This window comes from Solanum lycopersicum, chromosome 9, assembly GCF_036512215.1.
Source record: "Solanum lycopersicum chromosome 9, SLM_r2.1".
NCBI lineage: Eukaryota > Viridiplantae > Streptophyta > Magnoliopsida > Solanales > Solanaceae > Solanum > Solanum lycopersicum.
This window is the reverse complement of record NC_090808.1, coordinates 48449223-48462299: the sequence shown is the minus strand read 5'-3', so window position 1 is coordinate 48462299 and position 13077 is coordinate 48449223.

The following is a 13077-nucleotide window of genomic DNA, read 5'->3' as shown; positions in this document are numbered from 1 at the left end:
ACTCTTACTCTTGCTTTATATATAATATTTTGTTAACACCTCAAATTCAAAATAGTGCTAAGTAACTATTTTAAGAGGTTGTAGGTGCTAACCCAAGGAGGTCACCCACTACTCGTGGATGGGAGGGACCATAGAGCATAGGTGTGGTCCGTGATTGCTCACCCCAACCTTGGCTCAGAAACCCATAACCCACGACTTGATCAACGGACCACTGGTCATGCCACGGTTCATGGTCCAGGATTCGTGGTTCTAACTCTACTTTTCAACTACCTGACCACTAAAGGCAGTTGTGCAAGATGGCCCGTAATCCAATCCACGGTCCGTCGGTCGTGGTTATCGGTCAGCAACTGAGTTATTTCAAGAGGCAGTTGGGTCTTTTCCTAATTAATCTAGCCTAATACTATGTCATTTTTTCCTATGTCTAAGACCCTACATATGTAGTTTTTGTAACACTCTGAAAGTCCAAGACCTAATCTAGAGTCTCACATGATAAACTAAACCTTAAAACACTGTTTCTGAGCCTAATTTAATGTATTAAAACTAGTTAGGAATTGTTAGAGTCAAAACGTCAAGAAACGTCCAATACGTCCAGAAAATAGTGCACTTGAATTAGTAAAACGTCCTTAGGTTTTGTGAAGGTTTGGGAGTGTTGTATGAAGTCTAAAACTTGTAGAAATACTTTAAATAAGCAAAATAATGTGTATAGGGTGAAAACGTCCAAGTCTAACCCCCCGAGGATTGCGTCCCCCAAACATGGCACAATGCACTATGGTGAAGTGCCTCTGCGTCACGGTCTAGGTCTCACATGGACCAGAAATCTTGGTTCGCGTTGCGAACACGTAGCAGACTCTTCTGGTTCAAAAATTAATTCAGATGATCTTTTAGAAACAGCTCCGTGATGCAAACTTGTTTACAGACGAAAAATCTGAAATTTAGAATTCAATTTTGACTTCATTAAAAGGTCAACTTAAGTGAGGGATCATTTGGGTATTTCATGGGATGGTTATATATTTATTTAAAATCAATTTTACCTCATATTCACTCACTCAAATCAAATCTCCAAATCAAAATCCAAAAACTCTCACCTCTCTCTACTTTTTCTCTCTATTCATCCTCCATTAGAAAAACAAGGAAGCTTTAAGAAGAAGACAAAGTCTCCAAGGTTCTTACTCTAATTTTGTGGATAAAGCTTCATTAAGGTATGAATTCTTCACTCTTTGGTTTCCTTTCCCAAGAGATCCCTTCAAAGTTGATTTTTAAATCACCCAATTCCAAGGGTTTTCTTCTCCAAATGGGTTTTCTTGTGAACTTGAAATTGATGGTTGGTTATGTCAAATTGTGATTACTCGTGGCTAACTAAGTGTAGATATTGAATAATTGATGTTAATTATGGGATTTTTTGTAGATCATGTATTTTCCTCAATTTCCCCAGATCTAGGATATTGATTATGTTTTGATGGGAATTGATGAATGTATTGATTGTTAAACTTGTTTTAACTATCTTGATTCATTTACAGACTACCTAGGGTAATGTATTGTTGCGATTGAATCTAGTTCTTAAAGAATTCGTGATGAAACCTATTCCCCTAACCCTAGATCATGGATTGAAGTTAATTTTGTTAGTGATGATACAATTGACTTAAATCTTGTATAGATTACAATGTATAATGTTATTAAGACTATTGATGGGTTAATATGGTTGTTTGACTGTAAGACCATTGAAGGAGGCTTATGAAGGTGAATTCGTAGACCTTGTGATCTTTAATCCTTACTTTAATTATAGTGCCTTTTTCTTGGTGATGATGGTTAATTGAAGTATTACTTGTGATTAGATTACCTAGGTGATGGAATGATGAATGTAATTGAAATGTCTTTGAATATATGAATTGTGAGATTATGATTAAGGTATGATGATATAAGGTTGATTGTGAATCACTTATGTGCCTTATTATGATATGATGATGGTGGTGTTAATCTCACTAATGAAGGATTACAATGAAAGGACATTCTCATGCAATTCCTAATGAGCTAATGATTTTGCTATAAAAGGGCGTTAGTCTCTTATGACCTACATTAAGCTATGATTGATTAATAACATCTTAAAGACATTTCAAAAAGGGACTTTAGCTTACCACCGAGTGAACTAGTTATGAGAGGTGTCCTTCCCAATGTGGGAAGGTAGGTTCACAATGGTTCTCATGAGATAGAGATTACAAGGCCATGGTGCATAAAGAGGGTCTCAAGCATGTCTCCTAGTTCTTGAACTATGTTGCCCTCATAGGAATACTAGCTTGTGGATCCACCTAGAATGCTATGTTCATGTTTTGGTTCTACCTTGGCAAGTAGACCACCTTCTTTTGGTGTAGAGTTTCATGACACCAAATTCCACATTTAGCTCATGTGGTATATGTCGGTTAAAACAATTGTTCCCGAAAGTAAAATGAAGTAATAAAGTGAACACTAACTAGGGTAACTTAAGGAGTTTGACTTAGCGTAAGTAGGGGTATGAGACTCTATCTATACATTGCACAAGTTGGCTTTGAGGGAAGTCCTAGGAGGTTGTTTTTATGTTATTATGTATTATGATATATGAAATGTATAATGTTGAATTTATATGATGATATTCTTATATGATGTTGGTTACATTGATGAACATGATATTGGTCTAAATTGTTATATGTGGTGACGACTAACTATGTTGATATGTGCTGTGAAGCAAGGCATTATTTATGATCTCATGTCTTGTTTACTTGATTGTGTGGGTTTGTGGGACTCCACATGAGCATTTCACTTGTAGGCTTGGCATGAAATTGTTGGTAAAAGTTTTGTATGTTGATGATATGACTTATTGAACATGAAATGCTAATATGACATTATGATGATTTTGTTCTTGTTTATGGACATGTCTTATGTTGTCGTGATCCTAGTCTTGTATATGATCTCTTGTATGTGCATAAAGGCTTTCAAAATGACTTAGCATGTACGTCTTCAAATGGCTTCATGTTCATATATCCATACTTAGTACAAGTGGTGAACTAACCCATATTTCTATGTTTTATACAAATATGTAGGTTACATCCATTAAGTTCCTAGGAGGACGATTGAACAAGACTTGGATTATTTTCTCCAAGTGTTGGCAGATCCTTATGTTCGAGGATGTTACCTTTTCTACATTCTAGCTTTGAAGTTGTATTGTGTTAAATTCATTGTTCATTCCTTTATCATTTGAATATTGATGTAAACCTATGATGGCATAACTTTGTATTGTCTATGTCCAATATTTGTACTCGTTTTAGATAGTTCAATATGAGATGAGTATTAGACTAATTCCTACGTATCGATTATGTTATTTAATCAGAAGCCTATGTAAGCATCCTATATGTGGAGTCTAAGTAAACTCCATATGTAGTATGCGAGGTCTATGTAAACTTCACTGTATAGATATGTATGAAAAGTTTTAATTTTTCCAAATTTTTAAGCTATGAAATGTAATGACGAATGCTAAGAGGCTAGTCTTAGTCCTCTCCAAGGATGACGACGCCGGTTACCTCTAGGGGTGCTCCCCGATTGTGAAATTTTTACCCCCAAATTTCTTAATTAAAATCATTTTCTCAAAACTCACCAAAAAGAAAAACTCTCAAATATTTCTTCTCTCTAGAAAAAGAAGAAGGAGGAGGGAGAAGAGGAGGAAAAATGGAAAAATAAGGAGGAGGAGGAGAATAAAAAGCAGAAGAAAGAGAAGGAGAAGGAGAAGGAGAAGAAGATGAAGAAGAAGAAGAAGAAGAAGGAGAAGAAAGATAAGAAGGAGGTGGAGGATGATGTGGAGGAGGAATAGGAAGAGAAGAAGAGGAAGAGGAGGACGAGGAGAAGGAGGAGAAGGAGGAGGAGGAGGAGGAGGAAGAAGAAGAGAAAGAGGATAAATAAGAAGAAGAAAAAGAAGAAGGAGGAGGAGGAGTAGGAGGAGGAGGAGGAGGATTCACCTAGGGTTTCAAGCCAAGTTCTCAATTCCTCCATTGAAGATTAGCAATTGGCTTTAAGGTATGATAGTTTTTATCCATGAATTCCTTCCATTCATGGAGTTCCCAAATCCTTCTACTTCAAAGTTATAATTCCCCAATAGAGTTTTCTTCAATTACCAAAGGTTCTTATGATTATTGAATTAAATAATTGAATTATGATCTCTTATGAATGAATTGATGAAATACTAAGATTTTATGACGTTTTCCCTTATGAACCCATATAATCCCCATATTTTCAAATATGATCATATAATGTAGAATTTTGATTATAAAGGATAAATTTTTATTAAAGTAAGAATGTAATGAAACAATATCATGAATTTATGATGAAATTCATTTATAATTCATGTTTTCTAAATGTTGATGATTGAAAGTGGGTTTTTAGCCTTGAAAAGTGATTTATGGAATTATACACGTTTTCATGAGAATTATGTAAATGTTTTAAATATTCTTTGAGAGTAAAGTATCAATGATGATGACATGTTATTTTGTTGTTGAAAGGATTTCTCGCAAACACATATAGCCATGATGCTGGAAAGTTTTCTCACAAAATAAGGATCTTAAGGTTGAAAGGTTTTCTCACCTAGTTGAATCAAAGATCAGGAGATATCTAATGAAACTTATGTTGGATTGGCAATACGACATGTCCTTCCATGGATGATAAGAACAAGTAAGAGATGACTATTCCGTGGGAATCATGTTAAGCACCAAGAGGATATTGAGATGGAGGCTCTCCCGTTGGTAGAGGTTGGTTTCTAGAAGTAATCTCATTATCCTTTACCTTATGTTCCCCCATAGGATGATTGTCTAGATAGATATTATCTAGTGGATTTACTTAAGCTAGAAGCTCATGGTCCTTACCTTCACAAGTAGGACAACTCTTTTCTGTGTGGGAGACACATGGGATCATGTTATAGCTCACATGGTCTCTATATAGATTAAGGCTCATTCCCACGATAACGATGAACTAAGGTTACTTCAAGAAGTATCTTACATGAGTTCAAAGGTTCTAAAGATGTTAGCTTGCAATGACCATGTTTTATAAAATTATGTTTTCTACCTTACTTTATATCATATTTAACTTGGTCAATTGCATATCATGAAATGTCCTATGTTAGCATAATTAAATGTTTTTGGCATAGTTATGATACTTAGTACATTGTTTTGTACTAACGCATATTCTTGCCTACATTTTTTCCAAATATAGGTATGATATTCAAGGTTCGCAGTCTCGTGGCTAGTGTTGTCTTGGTTGATTTCGCGAGTTTTGGTGAATCCTCATGCTTCAAGGACAGATTTTCATTGTTAGTTTCTATATTGTATTTTAGTTTTGGAAATGATGTATGAGCTAGGCCCAATTTCATTCTATTGTATTAGATTGCTTGAGACAAACTATTTAGATTTCCGCTTCCTTTTATAAAAATTTTTGGACTTGGACTATTATTTTACTTCTATTTTCTATTTCTTATGTTATGAAATCTAAGTGGCTTGTATAGGGTCCTTCGGGGGCTACACTCCATATACATCTACAGTGTACCCTTGGGTCATAACATACTTGGTAATCAGAGCACAAGATTTAGAATGGTCCTTGGATGTCTCATAAGCCACGTCTAATAGAGTATTGTTCATGAGTATGAAGTGCATCACATTTATGAATGAGAGGCTACAAGATAATTAGGAAATTCACTTCTTTCATTACTTTAAAGTCGTGTAGTAGAGTTTAAATCTATAAGATTTCTCTCGTAATCCTTACCCAATGTTGATTCTCGAAGGACTTATGCTATAAAGGAATACAAAGGAGACTGTGGAAAAACAAGCTCCTCCATAAGTTCCTCAAGTTCCGCTTGATCCTTTAGCCGAGCAAGTAACAAATGCGGAGTTTAGGGTTGTTTCAAGTGTTGACTCAAGCCATGACGGCCCAAGCCAATAAATATGTTGTGGTTCCCATAAATGTGGCTACGTTGGCCTCTAGAGTGATGAACTTCACAAGGATGAATCCTATGAAGTTTCATGGTTCTATGGTTGAGGAAGATCCTCAAGAGTTTATTAAGGTCTATAAGGTATTGATGATCATGGGAGTGATGTCGGTGGAAATGGCAGAGTTAAACTCTTATCAACTAAAGGTGTTGCTCAAATATGGTATAAATAATGGAAAGAAGGAAGACTTGAAGATATGGGTCCTCTTGGTTAGGAGAAGTTTAAGGCTGCTTTTCTTGATAGGTTCTTTCCCCTAGATATGAGGTAATAAAAGGTGCTTTAGCTCATAAACTTTCATCAATAAAGTATGAGTGTGAGGAAATATGCTCTAGTGTTCATACAATTCTCTATGTATGCTCCAACATTGGTTGTCGATTTTAGGGCAAGGATGAGTAAGTTCGCGTTCGTTGTGTCAAAATGGTGGTCAAACAGTGTTGCACCGCCATGCTTATCAATGACATAGACATATCTTTTATTATGGTTCATTCACAACATATTGAAGAGGAAAATCTTAAGGAAAGGTCTAAGGAGGTAAAAAGGGCTAAAAACGGTGATGGAAATTTCTCCCTTGCAAGTTCTGATGGACATGGTCATCCTAGATTTCGACAAAGGTTTTTCGGTCATGGTTCTTCCAATACTCCTCCTAATTTCAATAAATATAGGGTGTCTAACCCTAAGACTCAAGTAGGGAATGGTAGTGGATCTTTCTTGACTATGGCTTCTTGTAATATGTGTGGAAAGAAGCACGAGGGTAAATATCTGGCCGGCATGGACAGTTGATTCAGGTGTGGTAAGAATGGCCACAAGATGAGGGATTTACCAATGCATACAATTAAGGTAAGAGAGGTAAAGCAAGCTCTGTAACAATCCTAAAATGACTATGCTAAGTAATGCGTAATATTTCTAAAATACTTAGGATTAGATCGGGTTCACACGGATTGATGCGCGTAGAACCAGATAACCCTTGAAACAGCCAAAACAACTAACTTGGTGAGTTACTTGAGCAATGAAAGGTTGGGTCCAGCCATGTAGGGAACCCGAATATGAAGATTTACCTGGATGAGTCTTAACCGAACTTAAAAAGGGGTAATCTTAAGTTTGGAGGGTCTAGGGGTAATTCAGGTAGGAATGGCCGAAATTGACCCTTTGAGCGAAATCTTGCTCCACCCGAGTTCGAACCTTGGTGTAAGCAATGATTTAATTGATTAATTGAATTTAGTGAATTAGTTAAATTAATTAATATTTAATTTTTTAATATAATTATAGAAAAATCAATTTTTTAATAAAATAATAGTAATAATAATAATAATAATAATAACAAATAATAATAATAATAATAATAATAATAATAATGAGGAGGAGGAGGAAACCTAGTTTGACTAAGTCTCCACCTAACTCTCCTAATCCTAATCCTCTCATTCTTACTTCTCTCACTCTCATTCTCACGTTTTTCATCAGCAAAAGAACTAAAAATAATAATTTTTTACTCTTGAAGAACTAACACACAAAAACTTAAACGAAAATATAAGCTAAAAATGAAAATCAACAACATTCTTCTCGACGTATTGGGTTTTGGATTTTGGTAGGCAGTGGTGTCGTGGGAATAGGCAGCATTGAAACAAGTGTTGAACGACATTAAGGTATGGCTTTTCTTCTCTGTTGGTCCCTTTCCCAAGATACCATTAAGGTTCAGTTTAATCTCAATTGAAAAACTAAGGTTGTCCCCATTGCATTCCCCTGTCATTAGATCCTTTGAAAGATTCAAAGCATGCGTTAGTATGTCTTCTAGTAGATAATTTTAGGTCTGGTTGTGATTTTGTATTGACTATGTATTTGGAAATTATGTAAGGAATGAAAGATGTATTCCGGAAAAGTGGTTTACATTAACTGTTTGAGAATGAGTGTGCTGTAAATTAGCTATGTTGCTGCAAGAAATTTGTGTGTTATAAATATTGTTTTTTCTTATATGTAAATGTTAAAAGTGTGATGTTCATATAAGGGTAATGTTGCTGGAAAAATGTCACTCGAATTGCTCCAAGAATCAACATAAAAATTTGAAAGAAAGATGGATTGAAAGAGACCAAATTTGCAGCTTGCTGGAAATGTTGGTCTCGGCCAAAAATTTGAAAAATGAGCTATGTTTTAATTTTTTTTAAATTGTGAGGTCATTGGGAATTGAACCCAAGACCTCACCAAATGCAATTTATATAAAAAGTTCATGACAAAAACGAAAAGAAAATTAAATGTGGTGAGTGGGGATTGAACCCACAACCTCTTTAATAGATGAGAGATTTAGGAGAAAAATAAAGGAGAAAAATAAAATGTGGTGAGCGGGGATCGAACCCACAACCTATTTAATATATGAGAGAATTAGGAGAAAAAATGGAAGAAAATAAATGAGGTGAGTGGGGATTGATCACACAACCTCTTGAATAGATGAGAGAGTTAGGAGAAATATAAACGAGAAAAATAAAATGATGAGAGTGAGAATTGAACCCACAACCTCTTGGATAAAGTTAAGAGAAAAATTAACAGAAAAAGAATGAGTTTGTGGGGGATTGATCCCACAATCTCTTTGCCTTAAACGAGAAAGAGAGGAGGGAAAAAAAAGAAAATATTATGGGGTGATGGAGATCGACCTAGGGTCCCCAAAATCTGAAAAATGCAAGTACCAAGTTTAATATAATATTAAGTGTTGCTCAAGGGATTTGAAATCGGATTCCCTTGCCTAACTCCATATTGACACATAAGTCTTAAGTGAACAAATAAATGATGAATGCTGCCTGTAAGGATCGAAATCAAGATCTTGGCATACAAATAAGATGCATAAGTCTTGTACCACATAATCTTGGGTAAGTACGAGTCACTTAGACGAATTATGAATGAAACCTCATGGCTTGTACGTATGGATCCATAAGTCCAGCTTAAGTTTAAAAGTAAGCAAACCTAAGATGGATTTAATGAAATGATGTGAACCTAGGAGGTTTATGTAAGACTGTGAAACATACTAAAAGGCCAAGTACATTGGCATATGACGAAATGAACATTCACGTAAGGGGAGTGTAGATGATGTAAAGTCAAATCTCAAGCATACTCCAAAAGAAAGTGTTAAGAATGAATTCATAGTTAATATGTAAAGAAAAGAGTGATTACATGACTATAGGCTAGTGCAAGTGAGATAAGCTGCATCTACCGCCTAAAAATCAGTGTCACTAAATGATATTTTTAAGAGAGTATATATATACTAAATGATGAATCATTAAAGAAAGAGTGGCTACATGAGGATAAGCTAGTGCAAGTGAGACAAGTTGTATATACGTCTAGAATCAATGTCCCTCGATGTAAACTCCAAGAGAGCATATGTATGTTATACGATGAACAAATAATGAAAGGTGAGTAAAGATGAAATGAAAAGATGTTAAAAAGAATAGGGTGGCATCACAATATGAGGCTAGTGCAAGTGAGACAAGTTGTACCTATGCCAAATATAAGGTCACCAAAAGTACTCATCTAAGAGAGTGTTAAAAATTAAGAGGCAAGTCTCAATCACACTCTATATGTAAGTGTAAGGACTGTTCACACTTAATACGTAATGATGAGATTAGAAATCATCTAATGATCTATGATGCCTCATGCTAGAAGCCAACTTCTATGATGTATGAGATAAATGTAATAGAACTTAATACTGAGCACCAATAGTCTAGCTATGAGTCGCGATTCAGTCTTTCAGGTAGGCAGAGGTTCGTGTAATTCTCATGAGATGAGACTATCTGTCCAGATGGGTATGGGTCTCCTTATATCTCCTAGTCTTTGAATCTATACTGCCAATATAAGGTTCTATTAGGGTTCGACTCCTTATATATGCTAGCATATTTTGGTTTACTTTGGCCGGTGATTCCACCTCTTTTCGGTATGGGGTTAAACACTAGATTTCATGATGCTCACATGATCTATGTCGGTTAAGGTTAAAGTTCCCAAAGAAAGAATGAGGTCAGCCTCAAGTAATGCATATAATGAAATGAACGATACCAAAGGTGTTAGGATGGGATAATCAAGAGGTGAGCTAGACTTAAGTAATGACACTATGTCATTCTTGGTCATTGCACAACGAACCCGATGAAATGCATGATGATGCATGTTACTCTCATTGCATGACTTTCCTAATTCAATTTTTGGCAAGTCCATTGACTTGACATTCCAGAACTCATATCGTTAGGAAAGAGCTTTTCTAAATCATGCATGTCCGTGGTGTGTTCTTGCATATACCATACTTAGAACAAGTGTGTACTAATCTCATACAAATCTCTACTTTTAGGTGCAGGTGTAGTTGGACGCTAGAGCTTACGGGTCGACGCTGAAGTTATTCGGACATTGAGCTTTCATTCGGATTCGGTAGTCCCTCATGCTTTCGAGGATTCTTACTATTTTATTCTAGCATTAGACGTAGACATTAGCTAGTAGAGTATGTTCCACTAGTGTTTCTTTCGAGTTATTTCAGATATTGTATTAGTGCCATTTTTGCAACTCTATATTTTATACAGATATTGAGTATGTCTTTTATTTGATTATCTTGGTATTAGTTGGTTGTTGGGAACAATTATGAGTTTATGTAGATAGTGTTATATGAGTTCAATATTTCTCACTATGAAGTCTAAGTAAACAAAAGTTCAAATTTTCCGCTAAAATTAACCTAGATAAAATATGTAGGCTTATTTGCACACTCTGAGAGGTAAAAGACGCCGGTCTCGTCTGATGTCTAGATTCCAGTCATGACAAAGTTGGTATCAGAGTGTTAGTTTAAATTTTGAGGATAATAAGTTCACATCAACCACATTGAGTAGTTTCTAATTCATAGTAGTGAATTGCACCACTATCCTGAATTAGAGACTGCAGGATGCATAGGAAAAATTTCCTTCTTCTGATCTTATCGTGCCTTCTCTAATATCTTACTTCTTTGCGTTTAGAGCGTATCTGACATCAATTCTTGAGATTCAGCAAAATGAACACGAGGAGAAATGTAGGTGGAAAGATTGGAGGAGCAGCTTCTGGGGTAAATCAAGTTCCTTCCCAAGCTCCAGTTGCTGGAATGGAGATGCATGTTAACCCAACTGGGTCGACAGATGGATAAATGAAGATAGCCTTGGTATAGATGGTCCAAGCCATAACTTTACAAGCTCAGGATATGACATCCCAGATAGAGCAACAAGGTGTTCCCAGGGAGAACCCACTTGCCAGCACCATGGCGAACAGTTTAAGGGACTTGTGAGGGTGAATCCTCCCATTTACACTAGATCTAAGATTGCTGAGGATCTCGAAGAGGAGTGTAGGGAATCTATGCTGCATGTAAGCATGGACCTTTCTTGGCTTATGGTCCATGTCCAACAAGTAGAGGAAAGCAGGAAGAGAAAGCATACTAGGGCACGGAATAGGTCAAAGCAAGCTGAGAAGAATTTTTCAAGGAAGAGTAATACTGAAATTAGGGATAAGCCAAAGTTTAAGAAGAGACTCTCCCACCAAGGGGAGTCAAGTTTTTCCAAGGGTCGCTATGATAGGTTTCGAGCCCAGAGTTAAGAGAAAAAGTGAAGTAGATACATCTCAAGAGAGACCACCTTGTAGGAAGTGTGGCAAACTTCATAGATAAGAGTGTAGGAGGGGCTCTAATGCTTGCTACAGTTTTAGAAAACTGGATCACATGATGAAGGATTTCCGTATATGAGAGGTCAAGAAAAAGGGAAGGAGAAAGTTCAACCGAATGGTTCAAGTGAAGAGGTTCCAAGGAGGCAACGAGTGTTCGCACTCAAGTCTAGGGGGTAGGGGAAGACACCTCTGGTGATGTCTCGGGTGTGTAGCCTAAATTAGTTTTTCATGTGTATGGTTTTATGCGCTAGTATGAAGTTAATATAATGGAGTCATCATGTTGGTTGCTGACTTATGTGACTTATGTGTTTATTTATGTTGTATGCTTTGATGAGACTAGTTTAGGAAGAAATTTTCTTAGTCTATTAATGCGAAGAATCTAGTAGGGTTTAAGGATGTGCACCAACCTACTAATATGTCAATCAGATATTGCCAATAAAAATCATTGAATAGCTTATGTATGGATTTTCTCCATAAGTTTTATGCTACAATAGACTATCAGGGTAGTGAGGTTTCAGTTGCCAACTGAGATAGGGTCTAAAAGGGCAGGGCGTGGATCAATCCAACAAACCATATAATTTCAAATCCTAAGGCCAACAAGATGTTATCTAAGGGGTTATATATACTCCTCCCAAGGATGGTTTTGTTTAAGAAACTCTAAGTTTTAGTGCAATAGTCGACTTGGTGTTGTAAGTCCAAAATCGTATGTGTAATAATTGTACTATGTGAGTTAAAATGAATCCATGTTTGCATGTCATGCTGCTGTTTTTGTATAGCGTGGACATGAATTTTGTGTTGCATGAGTTGTGAGGTGCATCAAGTTAAGTTATATTGAGAAGGAAGTTCCTCAATCTCAAATATGAAGCTTCAGATAAGTTTGATTAATATACATTATCCAGAGTAAGTGTGAAACAGAAATTCACAAAGACCAAAGTCTCAAGTATGTTAAAATATTTTCTAAAATCACCCTCTTTATTTTAAAATGATGTGTAGTGTCATCCGGGGAATAATGTTCCTAAGGGGGGATAATGTAACAACCCTAAAATGACTATGCTAAGTAATGCTTAATGTATTTGGAATGCCTACGATTAGACTGGGTTCATAGGGATTGATGCACGTATAAACACACCTCTGAACCCTTGAGACAGACAATCCAACTAACTTGGTGAGTTAGTTGAGCTAGGAAAGGTTGGGTCCAATAATGTAAGGCACCCGAATATGAAGACTTACCCGAATGAGTCTTAACCGGACTTAAAAAGGGGTAATCTTAAGTTTGGAGGTCTAGGGGTAAAATGGTTTCTTACAAGATAAGTTAAGTATTGTAATTATCCTAAATATTTAATTAATTAATTCATTAATATGGTGGAGGGTCAATTCAGGTAGGAAGGGCCGACCCTTTGAGCGAAATCTTGCTCCACCCGGGTTCGAACCTTGATGGAAGCAA